At 43.9% G+C, this 14,589-nt stretch overlaps 1 protein-coding gene across 1 annotated transcript in view; it reads left to right on the top strand.

The window, feature by feature from the left end:
- KCNA5 (potassium voltage-gated channel subfamily A member 5) overlaps nt 1-10,420 on the top strand; it is a 29,032-nt gene extending 18,612 nt beyond the window's left edge. Inside the window, exons 2-3 of the mRNA XM_075901710.1 lie at nt 6,697-6,828; nt 8,708-10,420. The gene's annotated coding sequence lies outside the window, so the exon portion shown is untranslated. The remainder of the gene's footprint in view (nt 1-6,696; nt 6,829-8,707) is intronic.
- The last annotated feature ends 4,169 nt before the right edge of the window (nt 10,421-14,589 follow it).

The raw sequence follows: 14,589 nt of genomic DNA, 5'->3' as shown, positions 1-14,589 counted from the left end.
AAAGCGGCAGACATTTTTATTTAAATGCCGCGGGGGATATTTAAATCCCCCGCGGATTTCCCTATTACGACCTGTAAAATTAGCATGCCCCTTTCGGAAAAGGGGCCAGTGTAGACGTAGCCAGGTTGAATCTCTCTGATCCGGCACTTTATGGTCTGACAACATCCATGGTCTGGTATGATTTTAATTAGCCTGATGTCCACTTATCATGGGTGTGGCCAATTTTCCCATGGTTGCTTATAGTTTTTTTTTACAGCCCCAATTGGTAATGCTGCTAGAAAATATAAACCTCTCATGCTCTGGCAAATTCTCTGGTCAGGTCCCGAGAGTGCCAGACTTGAGAGGTTCAACTTGTACCTGAACAGTTCTTCAATAATTGGTCCATGTAGACCCTGCTATTGCTCACTAATAGTTTCCTAGTTCACTTTTTAAAGTAGTGCTGTTAGGGTTGCATTATAGTGCTTGATGTGCAAACATACGATAGCTGTCATCAAAGATCACGGGCTCTATAGGCAAACATTGACTGGCAAGTAAAACCAATCTTTGAAGGTATGAATATTTCAACTGTTGTTTTCCCATTGACTTCTGTGAGAGCCAGACAGGGCCTCAGCATGCCTCTGAACTAGCTGCAAGATGAGAGAGCATTTTGGAAAAGGCTGGAGGCAATATAATTATTATTCATTGTCAACTCTAAAGCAAAGTTGTGATTCAGTCTGTATCTACACTGTCTAGAAAGACATCACATGAAATTATTATATAAGGCCTGATGTCACTGCCAGTGCATAATGTTTAACCTGGAAAATAGAACTGCACAAGGAGTTCTAAGTCAAGTGGTGCTTTGTACTTTCCTTATGAAGTGAATCTGAAAGCTTATCGGAAATGATTTGATATTGCAGTGCACCATAATACCACAGTATAAGAGGATGTTAAGAAGTATTTTGAAGGGTACCAGAAATAACTATAGGAGCAAACATGTCAGTTCAGATACATTCATTCGAAATGAACTCACTGTATCAAACAAGAAGGCTGGGATTTTTAAAGGCACTTTATATTGGCATAAGTGTGCTCCCCTGAAGCCAGCAGAAGTTCATTGATTTCAGTGGGTGCAGTTAGGCTAATGCTGAAAGCTTTTGAAGATTTCATCCTAAACATTTTCTTCATTCTTGTTTTTACAGTGATTGTCTATATCACAGGGATGAAGCAAAAGTGCAGGCACTGGAGGCTGTACAGGGAATTCATACATTTTGTCGATGTTCTCCTCCCAAAAGTAGCAAGACTCAGATATTCTCTCTTTGTTCCTCCTTAACTTTTCTTTTAATATAGTTGGAAAAATGTAGAGCTGTGTCTATCAGTCTTCAGTGATGTGCCCTGCTATTTTTAGATCCTTCCAAGACTTGTAGGGTTTCATGATGCTTTTTGAACAGCAATAATAATAGTAATCAATAATAAATAAATGCCCATCTATGCACACAGCATGGTTGCATCACATCTCATTTTGTCGAGTATTTCTTTGGTGTACAGTCAACCATGATCCAATTTGCAAATGACACCAAAATTGAAAAACAACTCATCCATGTCTAATTCACGGGGTGCTCTCATGTTTGTTTGAGACAATGGATTATTAAAAAGGTTCAATTCTCTGGCTATTAGATTTCATTCAATATAAAATATAGGGTAGCAGAGTGCCTCATGTGGAACATAGGACATATCATACTGGGTCAGTCCAGTGGACAATCTAACCCATCTAACCCAGAACTCTATCTCTGACAATAGCCAGTAAGTCTATGTCTAGACTGCAGTGCTTTTCCAGGATACCGCATCCAAGGAGTGCATCTGCTTTTTCACAATTTTTTTTGAAAAAGTGGACATGCTCTTTCACCATCCCTGTAAACCTCATTTTATGAGGAAGAAAGGATGTGTTGAAAAAGGACTTTTTTCCAAAATTTGGCGCCATGTAGTCATGCCAAATTTTGGAAAAGTCTCTTTTGACAGTAAAGTGAAAAAAAATACACAATTTGCGTACTGCAAATTGCATTTCTTTTTCTAATTTATCTTTGCAGTGTAGACCTAGACTTAGTCTCCTCTTGTACTCTAATAGCCAGAGAATAGCATAAGCCCGAAAGAACAAAATTTTATATCCCTTCCAAATGTTTTAACATTGATTTTGATAATTCTGGGCATTCATAGTATCCATATAAATAGTCAATCCCTTTTTGAACTTTGTCACATTCTTGGCCTTAACTACTCCTTGTGGCAGTGAGTTCCACAGATTTATTCTCCTTTGTATGAACAAGTATTTCCTTTCATTGATTTTGAGTTTTACACCTTTTATTTTGATTGAATCTCCCCTTGTTCTTGTGTTCTTATGTTATAAGACAGAGATAGCGGAAGCTTCCAATCTACTTTATTTAGGAAAAACTTTAAAAAACAACAGATAGTCTAGCAGCACCTTAAAGACTAACAAAATATGTAGGTGCTACTAGACTATTTCTTGTTTTTAAAGTTTTTCCTTTTACAGATTAACTCGGCTACCCCTCTGAAGCTTTTCTCTCCGACATGTTAGCCTTGTTAACCATTTATCTGACCGGTTTTTCCCGAAGTGAGTCTTTTTTATCTAAAGGCTCTGTAGCCACGGAGCCTCACAGCTCCCATTGGCTCCAATTCACTGTTTTCAGCCAAAGGGAGCTGCTGGAAGCGGTGGCCTGGGCCATGCATGGTGGAGGACCTAACACTTTGTGTTGACAGGATCAGTATTATTTTACATGGGTAATCCCTGCATTTTCTGACAGAGTGATGTTCCAGTTTTGGTTCCTGATTCACAGACACAGCACCCGATTCTGATGCTCCCTTCACTATGGAGTTTCCTCAGGACCAGGGAGAGATGATGTCACAGAACTATTACTCCCATCTCCCAGGCTGTGTCTAGACTACATGCCTCTGTCGGCAGAGGCATGTAGATTAGACAGATCGGCAGAGGGAAATGAAGCCTCGATTAAAATAATCGCGGCTTCCTTTAAATTTAAATGGCTGCCCCGCTCTGCCGATCAGCTGTTTGTTGGCAGATCTGGGCAGTCTGGACGCGCCGCGTCGACAAAGAAGCCTTTCTTGATCGGCACAAGTATGCCTCGTGAAACCAGGTTTTCCTGTGCCGATCAAGAAAGGCTTCTTTGTCGACGCGGCACGTCCAGACTGCCCAGATCTGCCGACAAACAGCTGATCGGCAGAGCGGGGCAGCCCTTTAAATTTAAATGAAGCCACGATTATTTTAATCGAGGCTTCATTTCCCTCTGCCGATCTGTCTAATCTACATGCCTCCGTCGACAGAGGCATGTAGTTTAGACGTACCCCCAGAGTGCTAGGTCAGATCTACTCAATCTAGTTCTCCTCCATGCCTGGAAGTTGAAAGGCGGTTTTTGGTTACAAAACTTGCCAGTGTAGACAAGGCCTCAGGTTTTGGTGATATAGTTGATGAATTAGGGTATGTCTACACTAGCCCCCTAGTTCGAACTAGGGAGGCTAATGTAGGCATTAGAAGTTGCAAATGAAGCCCGGGATTTAAATATCCCTCACTTCATTAGGATGTTCCCAGGCGGTTGCCATTTTTGGAAACTGACTAGCCTGGGAGAACTGCCCGCGTCTACACGCGGCAGAGAAGGGTGATTCCGAAATAAACCCCTTAGTTCGAATTACCAGTTAAACTTCATGGAATGGAATGAGGTTTAACTGGTAATTCAAAGTAAGGGGTTTATTTCAGAATCACCCTTCTCTGCCGCGTATAGATGCAGGCAGTTCTTCAGGGCTAGTCAATTTCCAAAAATGGCGACCGCCTGGGAACATCCTAATGAAGCGCGGGATATTTAAATCTCACGCTTCATGTGCAATTTCAGTCGCCCTCATTAGCCTAGTTCGAACTAGGGGGCTAGTGTAGACATACCCTGACTCTTGTTGGAAACCTGTAAGAAAGACTGTTGGTTTTCCCTCTGTAACCAACAAATATACTCTGCTGTGGTCCTTCATGTACCATGAAATTGCCATTGTATGATATATGGATGTCAAATGACTTGGTCAAAACTGGCCAATGAGAGATAGCAACTGAGTCTGGGCTAAGAGTCAAGACCCTTTAGGTTTGCCTTAACACCTAAGGAATGACATCCTAGTTACATCTTTCCTAAGCTGCCTATTTAAAACCTCCTTTCAAATGAGAAAGACAAACCAGTTAGTAGACAGAGAAACATCTTTGGTACCAAAACTAGGAGTGAGAGAACTACCTCTAGGACTGACCTAAAATAGGAACGGTCCTTAAGAAACACATTATTATGACTCACAATAATTTATTGTCAGGCCCTGATGCCTCAACTTCATTGCACTTTCATATGACTCAGCAAAAGGGTAGGGGGAATAGGAAACTGATTATGGCTCCCTGATTCTTGGCGCTGATAGATGACACCCTGGCACAGGTGAAAACAATCTAGGGCCGCTCCAGCTGTTGCCAGATGGCTATGTTCCCTAATGGTCCATGCATCAGTAGAATCAGAGATGGAGTACAGTATATTTTGCCCATGCTGCCTCCCTCTTCCTACACTGTGGTTGAGTGGATGGGATGGGTCTAGCACAAGGTCTCAGTACACAGCTCTGTGACAGCTGAAAGACACCCCCTTGCCAGGCGAATTCACAGCAGTGGCCAGAGTGGCTGCTCTGCAGCCCTTTTGCACGTCTCGGATGGTGGGAAGAGGCTGGGGTGCTTAGGAGGATTTAGCAAGATATTGTCCGAGTCCCACTCAAATTGCACAGACTCCAGACCAACTGAGTTAAAATATACCACTTCAAAACAAATGAGCTACAAGCTCAGGGACAACATAGGCTCAAGGCAAGAGGTTGAAGCTCACTATTGCTGAATAGTGTCTCTGACCGGGGTTCAACAAATACAGCCTGTTTCTGATTTGATCCAGTCATATCCAGATACTGTCCTGCTGCAGCTGGGACTGAACATTCACAGGCACTGACAGCAGGATGTTGTGCTGCTTTGACAGCTCTGCCCCTTCTGGGGGAACCCTTCGATTCCCATTAGCTTTCCCGCAAAACAAAACAAAACAAACAAAACAAAACAAAACCAGTCTTTAAAATGGCAACAGGTTTCATTTCAGGTCAGTAACCACAACCTCTTCCAGTGTCTGCTTCAGGCTTTCTGCAACTGGGGAAAATGGTGGGAGGCAGAGACATGACTGGTGTGCAGAGGATACGCTTCTGCATTCAAGATGCCCTATTATTTGGACTGAAGGACGACCCTGACATTTGAATGTGGGGAGTATGAGTAAGCCTTCAGTCTTCTTTCCCTCGTGTGCACGCCCACTCCCCCTAGCCACTCAGTCATACACTGGCTTTGGGCTGGGTGAGGGAGTAGAATGGGGGGACAGAACGGGTGGCCTGAGGTAGCATCAGCATGTAGAGCAGTAAAGTGTCTCTGGCAGCGCAGACTGCTTGGTACTGCTGTCTGACTGTCTAATTCACCATCATCAGGGCACCTAGAAGGGCCTGCTGAAAATTGAGCTGACAGGAAATTACACTTGCTAGAAGACTAATGGATGTGCAGAGAACAGAATGTAACTTTCATGGTAGCACAATGTGCTTTGGCCTCTCCTCAAGAAGGTTTTTGTGGGTGTCTGTGAGAACAGGCATGAAAGATTGAGAGAGAACAGAGACTCAAGGGATCTGACTGGGAGCACTGGAAGGATGAAGCAATTAGCACAGACTGGTGCATATCTGTGCCACCTCAGCAGCAGCGCAGAAAAGGAATTGCAACTCAGAGAATCCCATAGCCTCTCTTGATACCCCTTGCTTCAGGGCTAAGTTACTTCCTATTCCAGAGCTCCATAACAGAGGCAGATGACTTCCTGTCGATACCAGCTCCAGAGTCATTTACGTTCCACCGGTTCATGCCATGCAGGGAGTGGAGCCAAGGCTTCTATGTCTTCCTGTCCCTCTTTGCTCCCACCCCACCCACATGACTGCAGTGGGAACAGTGGCCATATGGAGCTTGCTTTCCCATTCCATCACAAGCAGCAATGTGGGTTGGAGGGAAGCGTGGAGGAGGTTTTATGCCCCAGTGTAGCCATGGAAGGTTGGACTACAATCTGGCTCCAAGAGAGACAAGAGAGGAAGAAGCCATGTATGGACTGAGAAGGGGTTACTAATACTACACATGCTATTCCAGACCAGGTGGTATCATTGATTTATATTCAGCATTATAATATTTCCAGTTTATGATTCTCATCTCATTCTTTATACATAATGGTAGCTTTTTTTAAGCACAGCTCTTCACTGAGCTGTCTACACTTGACACCCAGATTGCTGTCTTAAGCTGATACAGCTAATTTAGAAGCTTATAAAGTTTATGAGCCATTTAAGTTTTCCCTTCCAGTGTACATTATTTTGCATTTATCCACTGAATTTAATTTTCCTATTGCACAAGGCTTCTGAAATGTAGGTTACCCATGTGATGGTCTTTCTGTAGTTGTATTATCTTCCTGCCGTAGGCATTGCTATCATCTATGTTCCTACGTGTGGGCACCTAGCTAATAAACTTAATTAGTGTCATATCCCCAGTGAATGCTGACAACAGCTTGCTAAACAGACTGCTCCAGCCACAGTAATTGTGATGCCATGTTATAGGTGACCTTGCATTTTTTTGTTCTCTAGAGAAACCTGGAGCAGACACTGTGGTGCTGTCTTTGAGAAGGCTTCCCAGGGCACAGCAATCCATGGCACACCCAATGAGACACAGTACTGGGATGGAAACACCAGTCTGGGGAGGGTGTGAATCATGAGCTGGTGAGTGAAAGAGACAGCAGGATAAAAATAACGGAATGCAGTATGATGTTGAATGTTAATCTGTTATGTTGAATTATAATGACCTCCTGAGGTCTCTTCCAGCCCTAGGATTCTATGATTCTATGATTATCTTTGCTCGTATTAGCCACAATACTACTGAGCACTGCTGTGCATAACACAGATTGTTATTTACTATTCTGAAAATATATGGGTTAGGATGCCAGATTGGGCAGTTCCCCATAATACCTGTTTTTAGGGCTGATTGAAAAAAATATTTTTTTTCCAATGGAAAATGCTTTTTCAAACAGTTTGGATATTTCTGTATGAATTTTTTGCATCATTCAAGATTTCCAGATTTTGGACAAAATAATTTGAAATGCAAAAAAAAAAAAAATCATTACAATTTGAACTGAGAAGAATGAAAATGAAATATTTTCATTTCCCTTTTTTTTTTTACCCCTTCCTCCTTCTTTTCTCTCCCTTTTCTAGGGGTAAATAAATGGCCAGATTTACTTTTATGTTCTTGCCAAGATAAACACCGATAGAAAACTTAAAGGCCACTGCATATAGGCACTAAGTGCCAGATTTTAAAAGATGTTGAAGTGCCTGACTCCCAATTAAATCAATGGGAGTTAGAGTCCAAATCAGATTTCGGGACGGGGGTTAGGCCAGCACTGAATGATAGTGAAAACCCACTGTTTGCTTGAAAAAATGCCCAAAATATTCTGTACTTTTGATTAAATCAATGGACTTTAGGTGTCTAAATATCCTTGAAAAATTGTCCCTACATGCCTTACACCCGTTGGTTTCAATGGGAGCTAGGTGTCTAGGTGCTTATCTACATCTTTAGGGGCCTTTGTAAATCTGATTCTTCTGGCTGGACTAAATCTTACTGAAGTTAATGGGAAAATGCCCATTGACTTGAATGGTCTTTGTATGAAGTCCTTGTGCTATATTAGCATTTTTGGTTGTGTGGCATAGTTGCCCCTCAGTTGAATAACAAAATGTTGGCCTTTTCTATACTGCAAGAATGCTTCTCACTTCCTTGAAAGGACAATGGGGTATCGGGAAGAAGGTCCTCATGGGGATTTCCTCCTCAAAACCTCGCAGGAAGGATTAATGGCGGTCCACTACAGTTTAGTCAGGAAATCAGGCCCTGATTCTGCATCATTAAAGTCAATGGGAACTTTGGCATTGGCTTCAATGAGCATAGATTCACACCCACGGTCATCTTTGCTACCAAATAGACAGGTCCTGGATTTGAAGTTCAGCCATTTTGAATTAACCCGGTTGGTGGGGCTTCATTTTTTTTAACAGGAAGAAAGGATATTTTTTATTTTATGTGGAGTAAATTCAAAATGAACAAAAGTGTATTTTTCGTCAACTTTCTTAACATAATTTTCCTCTGGGCTCTAATGGGAATGTGGAAATTTTCAGCAAAAACAGCGAAGACTTGCAAAAGTGAGAGGCTAGTGAAATCTGGGGTTTATAAGGCAAGACTCTGTATTCTTATCCATCACTTCCTCTAATTATGAATGCTCTACTTACCATTCACAATGCTACATTATTGAAAATGTAAATTTACCTGTCTGTAAATATTCTCCTCTTCCTCCCCTTCTCTTAGCTTCCTGATGAGATAGGACATGTACCCAGCCTCTTGGGTTGCTGAAATTTAGACAGGGAGAGAGTGACCCTTGTCTTGCAAACACTGATGCACGTGCTTAATGTGAAGCTTGTGTGCCTGTGTTGCCAGGACCAGGTTTATGTTTGTGAGCAAAATATTTTTCTTCCCTTCTAATCTTTTTACATATGACTTATGTGGTTGCACTAAGAAGAAACCTTCCTGAATAATCCTTTCTATTTCTATTTTCTTTTTCAGAGGCTGAATGAGAAGCTATTTAGGACATCTTTTTATAATATTTTTGACTGATCTTGAGTTGTTCTTTTTAATTTATACTGACACCTGCTTAGCTCATCATTTTTGGCATATTATTTATTTTTATTTCAAAATTTGTAAAACAATCATTAATTTTTTATTCATATTTATGTGAGGGGAAAAAAGGAAGTAATTGTAATTCTGATTTGACATCTTTGGAACAAAGATTGGAGGTAGGAAAATGTACAACTGCCCTTAAAGTCAGTGGAAATCAGTTCATTATAAATGGTAATTTGGCCAAGACAACTGGTGATTTGTAAATGCAGAGGTAGCTGTATTCATTGCATGCACAAATGTAGGCATGTAATTGAGCATACAGTCCTGCAAATGATCTATCTACTTTTCTAAAATGTTACCCTAGAAATCTAACTTACTAGTATAGGAGACAAAAGTAATTTCTTTCTTCTGTGAAATCTGTCTATGCAACTGTACTGAATTAAAAGAATTATCCAACAGGAAAGTCAGGAATGGTTTCTGGAGGCACTGATACATTATTGATTTGCTCTTAAAGGACAGCAAAATAATGGAATATTATAATCTGTGATTCTGCCACTCCTGATCTAAGCCATATCTCTGTGTCTGGTATGCATCCTAAAGACTGAAACTGTAGTTGCTTGGTAGAGGACTGGCTGCTTTTCTCCTGGTGTCATGCTGCAGTAAAAGGACATTGGGAAGAAATTCAGAGAAATGCAGGTAGCCAGACCCCTTTGCTTCTTGTTCTCATACCCTCTTTGGATACGAAACTCTGTTGGAAGCTTTTCCCCTGCATACATTGCTTTGGAGTTGCCCAGCTTTATTTATGTACTCCCTTCCTTACTCCGCTTATATAGATGTGTTCTCATTGGTTGTATTCCTCAACTCAGATGTTTGGAAATCTGTTCTATTGGCGTGCAGGGGAGATTCTCTTAGGCTATGTCTACACAGCAGCATTATTTCAGAATAACTGACATTATTCCAAAATAATATAGTCGGTGTCTACACATAAGCAGTTATTTCGTATATAATGTCTAAATCATTTTAAGCTGGAGGGCTGCTTACTCTGACCCCTGTAACCTCGTTGTAAGAGGAGTAAGTGAAGTTGGGGGAAGAGTGCTTTTTCTCGAAATAACTGCAGTGTAGACAAAAGTCTAAATAAGCGCCAAAAGTTGAAATAAATTTAGCTCTTCCATGTAGACGTGCTCTTACAGAGAAGCTTTTCTGCATTAGAAGAAGACAGGAGTCTGAAGAGCCACTTTTGATCTCATTCTCAGATATAGAGAAACACGTCAGTGACTGCTATTTTGGATTTTGTATGGAAATATGTGAATGATTGTCTCTAATTCTTTGTTTTCCTTCCACTAGTGCTGTTCTTTGTCAAAGTCTTGCATAGTGTAGGGAGATTATTGAAGTATCATTTATTTCTGCCTTTTTTGACATTCATTTTCTGTTATTTTGTATTTTTAAGATGTGAAGTCTCTGGGTTTACTATGTTAAATCTTAGCTCAAAATACTGTGCATACAGGTCTAGTACCCATCTGAAGGGTAGTCTTAGTTTTTGTGTGGCTTTGACTTGAATACATTCCCAACTTTCTTTCTGTTAATATTGGTATTTTGGGAAATATGCACTGCCTGTATTTCTTCTGCCTTTTGTCCCATCTCGTAATTCAATAAAAAATGTTTTCCTCAGAAGTATGTTATTTACATAGTATAGAAACAAAATCTTTGTAGGTGCGCACTGAATATATCTGCCATGAGTAGGTGTTCTTCTGATGTGGTATTTGAGAGGGTGCAACTATATCAGTGAAGGGGTAAATTAATTCCTACAACAATAACTATATCATATTGCTTATGTTGAAAAGATTTTTTCAAAGGCATCTGTTTCTTAAAATATTGTACACCACGGGCTATATTCAGAGCTAATATAAGCAGATGCAAATCAATGGTGTTGAGCCCATTTACCCTAAGTCTAATTTGGCCTCATGTGTATATCATATGTTATTCCAGCGCAGTGGTGAATATATACTGGGCCAGATTAACTCTGCTGGAGGCCTAGAACTATCAGATTTTGTGCCCCCCCCCCCACAACTCTTTCTCCTATAATCACATGTAGGGGGAGGCACAGCTTCAGGTCTTCCCCTGTGCTCTGGGGTGGACACAAATATGAGGGATTCAGCGTGTGGGAGGGGGCTCCAAGCTGGGTAGAAGATTGGTGTTTTGGGGGTGATGGTGCAGGCTCTGGGATGGGGCTGAGGATAAGGGGTTTGGATTGCAGGAGGTGGCTCTGGGCAGGAGGTTGGGTGTAGAGTTTGGGCAGGAGTTAGGATGTTGAGATAGGCTCAGGGCTGGGGCAGGGGGTTGGGGTGCAGGGTATGGGAGGGAATTAGGATGCAGGAGGAAGGCTCAGGGCTGAGACTTGGAGTGTGGGGCACTTACCTCAGGCAGCTCCTATTTCATAGTACAACAGTACGAGGCAGAATCCCTGCCTTCCTTGGCCCCACACAACTCTCAGAAGCTGCCAGCGTAAACCTGGCTGCAACCTCGGGGTGGGGGTGAGGGGCAGGCAGGTGGCTTCACATGCTGCCCTTGCCTGCAGATGCCACCCCCACAGTTCCCATTAGCGACAATTCCTGACCAATGGAGCTGTGGGGGCAGCACCTGCAGGTGAGGTCAGCACTGGAACTTCCCTGATCACAAGCCAGCGCTCCCAGATCCAGCCCAACCAGGGATAATTGCAGCCTGTGAAGCCATCTCCCTCCCTCCCCTCCAGTAGGGGTTGCAGAGACATGCCAGCAACCAGCCATTTCTGGGAACAGTGTAGGGCCACAGCACGCAGGCAGACTTCTTGTCCCCTGTGCTGTGCCACTGGATTTTTAGCAGAAGGGAAATCTTTTTGCAGGGCTCCCCGTAGCTTAGGGTCCTGGGCACAGCCCTGACTATACAACTACAAAAAATCATTTGTCCTGCTCTTGAGGCTGTACATGTCGTTCAGAGATCTTAGGAGGAAACTTTTTGGGCTACTACTATACCACAGCCTCCCTCAGAAGAGAAGAAGGATGGTCTAGTGGATAAGGCAGTAGTCAGTGAATTGGAAGAGTAGGCTTAGATCCTTTCTCTGCTGGAGACCTATTGTATGACCATGGGCAAGTCAGATTTCCCTCTCTGTACAATGGGGACAATAGTAGTTCTCTAGCTCACAAGAATGTTATGAGAAAAAGACATTAAGGATTGTGAGATGATCAGAGGCTACTGTAATGGGAGCCATATAAATACCTACCTAGATATCTAAAATACAAATATGGGGAACAAAGGACACCAGCAGGGCATTAACAAGATGCATCCACTTTAAATTAGAAGCAGAGAACTCTTTTGTTACTGTGGGATGAAAAAAGACTTAGCCTCCTAGCCTCTGCTCAGAGAGAGTGGGTTGCTTCTGTTCTGTCCAAAGGCATGCTACTCACCGGGAGAGGAGCTAGAGAAGAAGATACAAGAAAGGTTTTAATGGATGGATGATTCTGAAAAGCTTGGGCGAGTACAATATTTTTCTTCAGTTAACTCTGTGTTGCTTTTTGAATTGAATATAGTCTTCTGCGGTACTGGAAAAAGGCAGGCTGGGGATGTGGCCTTTGGGGCAGGGATGGGGATGAGGGTTTTGGGTGTGGGAGGTGGCTATGGGCTTGGCAGAGGCACTGAGGGGTATCCAAAGGGGCTCAGGCCTGAGGCAGAGGGTTGGGGTTAGGAGGAGATACAGGCTCTATGGTGGGGCCAGGGATGAGAAGTTTGGATGTGGGAGAGGGCCCAGGGCTGGGCATGTGGTGTCTGCGGTGGTCCCAGAGATGAGGGGTTTGGGGCACAGGCTTTGGGTGATGCTTACCTCAGCCACCCCCTGGCTGAGTAGCCGGGGGGCTCTGTACGCTACCCCTATCCACAGGTGCTGTCTCCACAGCTCCTTTTGGCAGCAGTTCCTACTAAATGGGAGCTGTGGAGCCAGCACTTTGGGTGTGGGCAGCATGCAGAACCTCTCTGGCGGGTCACCCTTGTGCCTAGGATCCAGCTGCTTCTGAGAGCCATGCAGAGCTGGCCACTGTGGTGATTAATGGGGAGGGACACAGAGGGGACACCAGCTAAAGGGGTGGGCGATGTAGTCCTCCTGCATGGCCGCCCCATGTGACTTTTGCCCCCCTTCTCCAGGGCCCCCATGCTCTCCCTGTCCCCTCCCAATACTATATTACCCAGCAGGGGGGCACTCTGTCCTGGTCTGCTGCTGGTTCCATCCAGTCCCCCTGGTATGAGGCTCCAGTAAGTCACTCCTGCAGCAGCGTGGGCTGGAGGCTGCCTAGGCTGAGAGAGTGCCTGGCAGAGGAGATGCTCTGGCTCCACCTCTTCCCTCCTGGGCCCTTCCCTGCCTCCAATGTTTGGGGCATGGCATGTGACCTTTCTGTCGCCTCTTCCCCCTCCCCCGCACCTCTTCTCACATTGTCAGCTCTGGATGTGACCAACTGGACTTTTAGCTGCCCAGTCGCTTGGCAGAGCCACAGCTGGGAGAGGGGTCTGTGCTGGGGTGGAGCCGGATGCAGGAATGGGTCCTGCTGTGCACCCCAAACAGTCCTCAGTGCCCCCTAGGAGTATGTGCCCCACAGCCTGGGGATCATTGTGCTAAGCTGTGGTAAGAGCTGCCCATGGACACTGAGCAGCTGTGGGGAGCGCTGGCTCTGGATGGGGGGGCAAGGGAGGAGGTGTATCTGAGCAGCTTCCAGACCTTGTCCCAACCCCCCAGGGTGCTCCACACCAGGCAGATGGAGGGTCTTGAGGGGTTCCCCACAGTGGTCCATACTCCCCAGACAACTCTTATCATGACCTAGCTTCTGGTCAGGCCAAGAGGCAGGTCTAGGGTTGCCAACTTTCTATTTACAGAAAACCAAATACTCTTGCCCAGAACTGCAGCCAAGGGAGCTGTGGGGACAGAGACCACACTCACGGGCAGCAATAAAAGCCTCCCTGACCACCCCTGTGCCTAGAAGCCACAAATACATGTTGCTGCCTTCCAGGAGATGCCTGAGGTGAGCACTGCCCCAAGTCCACACCCCAACCCTCCTGCTCCAATGTTCCAGTCTGCCTGGGACCGACCAGACTTTAATGTCCTGGTCATTGTTGCTGACTGGAGCCATTAGCATCCCTTTTCGACTGGGTGTTCAAGTCATAAACTGGTTGCCTGGTAACCCAAGGCAGGGACTTGGAGCAGGGGGAGGAGCTAGGGGCATGGCAACCCCAAGGCCCCAATATATTTTAATCTACTTCGGCCTGTATGGCGACTACTTGACTCCCATGGAGTTTTGCACATTGAGAACACACATCTCTAGAAATGTCCAATACGTAGCTTGAGGCATCCATGTAAACAAGTAGTTGGGGCAGTTTACTTTAATTAGAATTACCATTATATGATGAGTTCTTTGGTTTGGATGAACTCATTTCTCTATTGCCATTTCCCCTTTCTAACTGATCATAATTATTAGAGAGCAGAAAGCCATTCTGGCTTCCCCATGAACTTGCTCCTCTTAACAAACTGCTATTATTAGGCACTGCTACCGGCATCTTGATTCCTTTATATTTCCTTTAATCTAATGCATGCTGTGAACCCAACTGCCATCTCATGTACTCTTGAGCAATCCAAAGAGGACACTTTTCTTCATAATTAATTTGCTACTGCAACTTTTGTAGACTCCTGACAAATGCATGCAACTGCATAATATTGTTCAATTAAAACCAAGGACTTTCAACCCATTATAGATGCAATAAAGAAATCAAAGCACACACTGGATATTAATCCAAAACTAGAGCAGAATCCAGCA

Source organism: Pelodiscus sinensis, chromosome 1 (assembly GCF_049634645.1).
Source record: "Pelodiscus sinensis isolate JC-2024 chromosome 1, ASM4963464v1, whole genome shotgun sequence".
NCBI lineage: Eukaryota > Metazoa > Chordata > Testudines > Trionychidae > Pelodiscus > Pelodiscus sinensis.
Note: the sequence above shows the minus strand (reverse complement) of the source record. Positions and strands in the feature narration are given on the sequence as shown.